Source organism: Biomphalaria glabrata, chromosome 4 (genome assembly GCF_947242115.1).
Source record: "Biomphalaria glabrata chromosome 4, xgBioGlab47.1, whole genome shotgun sequence".
Taxonomy (NCBI): Eukaryota; Metazoa; Mollusca; class Gastropoda; family Planorbidae; genus Biomphalaria; species Biomphalaria glabrata.
This window is the reverse complement of record NC_074714.1, coordinates 12446400-12452958: the sequence shown is the minus strand read 5'-3', so window position 1 is coordinate 12452958 and position 6559 is coordinate 12446400. Positions and strand designations below refer to the sequence as shown.

At 39.1% G+C, this 6559-nt stretch overlaps 1 protein-coding gene across 1 annotated transcript in view; it reads left to right on the top strand.

Moving 5' to 3' along the window:
• The first annotated feature begins 5212 nt into the window (after positions 1–5212).
• LOC106071376 (atrial natriuretic peptide receptor 1-like) overlaps positions 5213–6559 on the top strand; it is a 595276-nt gene continuing 593929 nt past the window's right edge. Inside the window, exon 1 of the mRNA XM_056027445.1 lies at positions 5213–6083. The gene's annotated coding sequence lies outside the window, so the exon portion shown is untranslated. The remainder of the gene's footprint in view (positions 6084–6559) is intronic.

The following is a 6559-nucleotide window of genomic DNA, read 5'->3' as shown; positions in this document are numbered from 1 at the left end:
ACGTAACTACATTTGTCAATAGTCCACCTACTTTACTTCTCTCTAGAAATGCATTGTGGACTCAAGGGGATGCTGGGAAAACTCTTGGCGCCGGGAGCTTTTCCCTGTACCTCAAAGGGGGACATTCCAGACCCTCTAGCTGGCAAAGGGGCCCGAACATAGTTTTTTGGGAAAAAGAAAGAGTGGGCTAGGGGGCTTCTTTAGTAAAAGTTTGAGAAATACTGGAATACCACATACGTTCTTATGTTTTACAAATGACCTACTTTTCATTTTCTTGTCAACTTGATGAAATTTTTTTATTTTTTTATTTTTTTAAAATTCGAATGTAATCTAATGTAACTAACCTTTTGTTCAAAGAATTGGATGCCGTTACTGTCAGACGAGTTTCCATTCGCAGTAACAAGAGGCAATCTCATCTATTAGCCCCGGAAGCGTTCTAACTTTGTTTATGTGTAGTAGCATCTTTTGTAGATAACTCTGTACATTATCTGGACATAGACACTTCGATTGTAATAGAGTAGTGGCACTTCTTTACAGATCTCATTGATAGTGAAACACCGCACAGCGTGAATGTAGGTTTGTCTTCTAGTGAACCTTAAATAGTGAAACATAACAGGATGTTAACGGGGTGGGGGTGGGATATGGGGGGGGTGAAAGCGGTGAGAGAACATTTATGTCATTGGCTTTGTGGAGCAGGCTTTAAGGTGCAAGACAACTACCTAAAATAAACTCGAGCTAACCGTGAATAGGTAGTTCTAGTTGTGCAGATGTAGTTCTATGTCACAACTCCTTCCAGAGGCTCGTGACGTTCACCTCACCCAATTTTCCTCTTCATCTGGTTCAGAGTGACCCAAAACTTTCTACTGAAACGTAAAGTCGTGATTTTTTTTTTTAACCTCTTGATCATTGGGGGACATAAAAAATCTCTCAAATACAACGTGTTGACTATAAAATTAATAAATCAATATATGCTCCAGTGGCGTAGCTAGGGTGGGGGAAGGGTAGGTCAAAATTTGAAATTTCCACCAGGGAGGAGCAGCCTCAAAGGAGTGTCCGTAATTTGTTTTACATTAAATATTACGCCATTAACTTATGTCACGATGTCGAATGTCAAAATGCAGGGGCTCTTTAAAGAGGTCAAGCCCCCCAGGGCACCCAAATCCTTAGATACGCCACTGAATGTAAGGTAAAGGCCAATAGAAACTCAAAACATACTCTTGGAAAAAAAAAACAGTATCATTAAGCCACGATATTTAATTTTGTTTTTAAAAGAATTATAAAACACCAGAAATGCATTTGATAGCATATTTGTTAGACTGGAGAAAAGAGCCAATGATGGTGATGGTTGAGGGAAGTGGGTCGATATCCGGTTCTGCTTTTGTCACGGGTATAACAAATTAGGCTTATGAAGTTTCGGAGAGGCTTTTCGCTTCAAAACCTGTTGTAGGTAAGCGAAATTGATGGTGGAATCAATAACTACAGTGACATGGAGGGATTATCTGAAGCAGCAGTGGTCTTTAGAGTTGCCGAACTTGATAACTGTTTGTTATCTTACTGTATTGATTGGGGGCTCACAGATGCTGTTAGGTTGGCGTGATCTTAGGGTACATAACTGATGCTGTTAGGTTGGCGTGATCTTAGGGTACACAACTGATGCTGTTAGGTTGGCGTGATCTTAGGGTACATAACTGATGCTGTTAGGTTGGCGTGGTCTTAGGGTACACAACTGATGCTGTTAGGTTGGCGTGATCTTAGGGTACATAACTGATGCTGTTAGGTTGGCGTGATCTTAGGGTACATAACTGATGCTGTTAGGTAGGCGTGATCTTAGGGTACATAACTGAATGGAAGTCACGATGTTGGTAGGACACATTCGTTAAAACTGCAAGGTATCACATCTGGCGATATATAGATATTTTTACATGCTAAAAGGGTGCATGCAAAGTAAAACAGAGTCTGCATGTAGGCCTACAAGATGACGACTAACTTGTGATAGGATGCCCCCCTGTCAGGAGTGTCCTTATCGGAGTTTTAAAAGACCAAGAAATCCATAGATCTCGCTAATTTACAATGTGTGTGTTAGGGACCTTATAATGCTGGCTGACCCATTGCAAGATGAAATGTTTTGGCCAAATAATAAAACATATAAGAAACTCATTGAAGGAAGCGAGGATCAGGTACCTCGTACTGCCGGGCACGCTGTTCTGCCTCAAAGTGGCACTCGGGTGGATTACGACCATTAGAGGAAGTGATTAGGCTAAATGAATAGCAAAACAAAACTCCTTGTGGGAGTGTCCAAGGGAACGCGAGAGTGGTCTCATTGCACGGAGCGAAGTTGAAAGAGAGATCCCAGGGCCCTGTCGATAATCCATGCGCCGTTCCTCAAGGGACCGTTACATAATGGCGAGTCCTGCACGGTTAGTTTGGTACAACATATGAAAATGGCTGAGATTCCGGTGTACTCGGCCTTCGGCCATGCATTCTAGCCCATGCGCTCGGAGTGCCAGATATATCGGAAATAGCAATGCTTTACATAGGCATTGACTTGGATCTCTTCCAGACAGAACGGTTGTTGAAACAGGTTTTTTTTTTTTTTAACTGTTGCTCAAACAGGTTTTTTGTTTTTTTAAACCTAGAGCTCGAAGAGCCTTCGGCTCAGCTCTTTGACTATGAAACGGTACCACGTACTTACTGCTTGTATATGGTTAGTCTAGTAGAGCTGATAGGAGGCGATGAGCTAAGAGGTAAAGCGCTTGGCTTCCGAACCGGGGGGTCCCTGGTGAAGAAAGGATCTTTAAGGATCCTCTGAGTCCATCCAGCTCTAATGGATAACGGACATTAGATGTGGAAAAGCCAGGGCGGTTGGTCGTTGTGCTGGCCACATGAGACTCTCTTTAACAGTGGGCCACAGAAACAGATGAACTTTACATCCTCTTCCCTAGAGATCGCAAAGTCTGAAAGTGGGAAATAGTAATTGATGGAAGTGCTCGTTGGGGTGTAGCCTCAGACTGCTGGTCCAACTGACCAACCACATCAACTTGAACTTTTCTTCAGTTTCAACGTAAAACTATGTAGACCTTTTAGTGTAAGTCTTGCCTAACACATCCCCCAGAATATTATTCTAGCTACACATGTAGTCAGTGCTTATGAAGAGCTTCGGTCAAACAAAGCGATTAAGAAACTATGATCTAAGCCAAGACTATATATATCCTATAGTACCATTTACTGGCAAGACAACGCAAAGTAAAACTCTATCGTTATATCACGAGTTCCCCAGAGCTTGCAAAGACCTTCTTTCAGGGAACAGCACCAGGAAAAGAAGAAGAGGCAGAGAAAACGATGTGAAGACAACATTAAAGAATGTACACGCCTATCATTGAAAGAGATTCAATCAGAGGCAAAAGACAGAGAGGAATGGAGAAGGACGGTCAACAGATCATGTGTGGTGCCCCAACTGTCTAATAGACTAAGCGATAGATGAAGGTTGATTTTATAGACTTGTAGAACATGTACTATTGGGTGGGCGCCCATCATATGATACGTCATTTGTGGGCCAGATTGTTTAATAATGCCAAGCCACTGCTCATCTGCATCATTCCCACTGAAGGTTACGTCAGAATCTATCCACAAATACAAACATGTACGCACTCTTAGTATTACAAGATGTACACGCACAGGGCCGGCCTTAGGCCATTCCAACCTATGCGGCCGCCGTGGGCCCAGCACTTTCATAGGCCCCGCGCTAATTCTGTATGTAAATTATTAAATTAAACCAGTTTTACATTGCCAAATATATAAAAACGTCCTGCAAATCTCCTGAAAACCCATAAAAATCTTCTTAAAATATAGACAACGTTGTCATTGTGGGGTGTCAGTAAATAGGGTAAACGCCAATACTACGCGTGATTTAAAAAAAACGGCATCGTCAGCTTTCATTAAATAAACTGTAATGCAAGGACGAGTTTATTTTCTAATACAAAATCTTAGTTATTATCCTTATCCCTACTCTGACTGGGCCCCGCGCAATCCATTTCGCATAGGGCCCCGAAATAGTTAGGGCCGGCCCTGTACACGCACACTGGGATCTGAAAGTAGAACTTGAAGTGACTATACTATTTTGTATTAGAATAGCTTAAATGTAAACCACTGTATATAAAGCCCTCTATGTTTACAAAAACTGAGCAGAACTAGTGTGTTCCAGAGACATGCATGTTTATTTTATTTCTATGTCAAACTTTTATTGTTCATTTTTTATGGTAGCCCTGTAAATAATTAGACAGGGGAGCTAAGAACGACACTCTATTATGTGTCAATGGATTTATTGCCCCTAGCGATGTTAGCAGCTAAAATTATTGCTAAAGTGCTGGTGGATTATTGAACTGGTTTCTATTAGAATACTGCTTCTAAAACATATTAGCAACGATATAGTTCATCTGTTACAGGGATATTCGTCTTTTGTATATTCACACTCCGAGACTGGGCAATGGACTAGAGATGAGAAAGAAAGATTTACGTCAATGTGCATTAGTTGGTTTTATTCTTTATATACGCTTGAGTGCACAAAAATATAAAATTGTCCCAATAGATTTTTTGGGCATAAATCCTTGTTTGACTAATAAACTGGAGTTTATTTGAATTATAAACCGGAGTTTCTTTATAGCTCTTGAAACCGACTGGGGGTTTTAATAGCTAGTTGTGACTGTTGTGTTAATTCATTAGCTGCAAGATGTGATGTGAACAAAGGTAGATCTACTTTGATTATGTCAATGTGTTGTATACTTCTGGTTTTTGTGTCAACCTGGGAGGACTATCTGATAATTCGAGTATCACAGAAGTAGAACCTGGTTTTTGTAACATTTAAAACAGGTTCATACTGGATGAAGAACTAAAGTAATGGAATCATCAAGTGACATGACATCATCATTAGTAGAGAGTTGAGAACGATAGAACAAAAAAGAAACTCAAATCATGATTTATTTTAAGCACTCGGAAAAGAAATTCAAAATTTTATGGAATATTGAAAAACTCGATCCAGAAAACATACTTATGCAAGAACTACTTCAAAAATGATCATTAAAAACACAAATGTTTACAATTATATTCATTCCACTGGAAAGTTATTTCTAAACTGTGTTGAATAAATACAAGTACACGCATTCATAAAATTGGATGTGGTCGCAACAGTGAAAAGAATGTTTTCATGTGATTTGTTTTATTTGTAAAATGAATGGAACACTTTTGTTCTTTTTGTGGTGTTGGATTAAATCATATTATTGTGTGGTGTACGATTATAGAATCATATAAGTATAATAATGGACATAATCATTCTGATTATTGCTCATATAGAACATTGTTAAAGCTCCTTCTTTTTCAATGGCTTCTGTTTTAGAAAGTCTTCCGTACAATAATTTTTCATATTGAAGATACAATACTTGAAAATGTTTGCTTCGAGTGACTGTCATCAAGCAATAATATGTAAGCTTAAAGGACCAATTCTCTACATGACAAACTGAAAGAAACTGACACCATTGATGTTATCTGAGTGTAATGTCAATCTATGACACCGCCATGTTTATATTCACTATAATGTTATTTGGACATTCTAAATCCTCCAGTACGCTCTCAGTTTAAAAAAAATTGCCAAGTGTGTTTTCTTCTTGGACCCAAATCCTGAAGCTTTGTTTCGATCTTGTTTCCGTAACCCGGCTCGCGCACACACGCACAAAGACACAGACGATTCCCGATACTGAAGTTTAATAAATATATCATTTGCGATAAGATTGTTAGAGGTTCAGATGAAAGTTATGATCGTCACTCATAACAACATAATCGTTGGTTTGGAATGTTATAGAAATCAGTGATTAGAAAAGGGAAAAAAAAAGACAACACTATTTGGTCAACAAAGTTCTTATTTCCACATGTTCATGTAATGAACACACATGTTTCGGTTTGTTTAGATAAACAGAAGTGTACATTTTGTTTTGTTTTATTGTTGGAGTTTACGATAAAATACGTGGAAGAGAAAGAACAAACAGGAATAATTTCAAGTTTTATTTCAAAATTATTTCAAGGTTTTTTTTTAGGTAAGTACATTAATGTTTATGTCATGTTTTATGATCCTAAAAAATTCGTTGTGATCCCACAGGCGTGGTTAAAGTTATACTCAGGGGATTCCTATAATGACGTATTCATTTCAATTTAGTGCAGTGATGCCCGAACAATAACCCGTGGGCCATATCCAGTCCTTGACGAAGTGTTATTCGGCTTCTGGAAGCTTTTCAACCCACAGCGATCAATAAGGATGTAAACGTTCGATTCTATTGCACGCGGCCCGTGGCACATGTATCGGAAATTTGTTTAACCTCTAGGCTAAAAAACGTTGGACACCCTTGATTTAAAGCGATAGGGTGTCACTAGGGACAGATGGAAGAGGGGCCTCTAGTTGTCCGAGCATCCTACCACTGTGGCTGAAATGACATATTTAAAAAAAATAAAATTTATTCAGTAGCTCAAAAAGGTTTTACATCGTCACAAACAAAGAAAACAAATTGCATGGTCT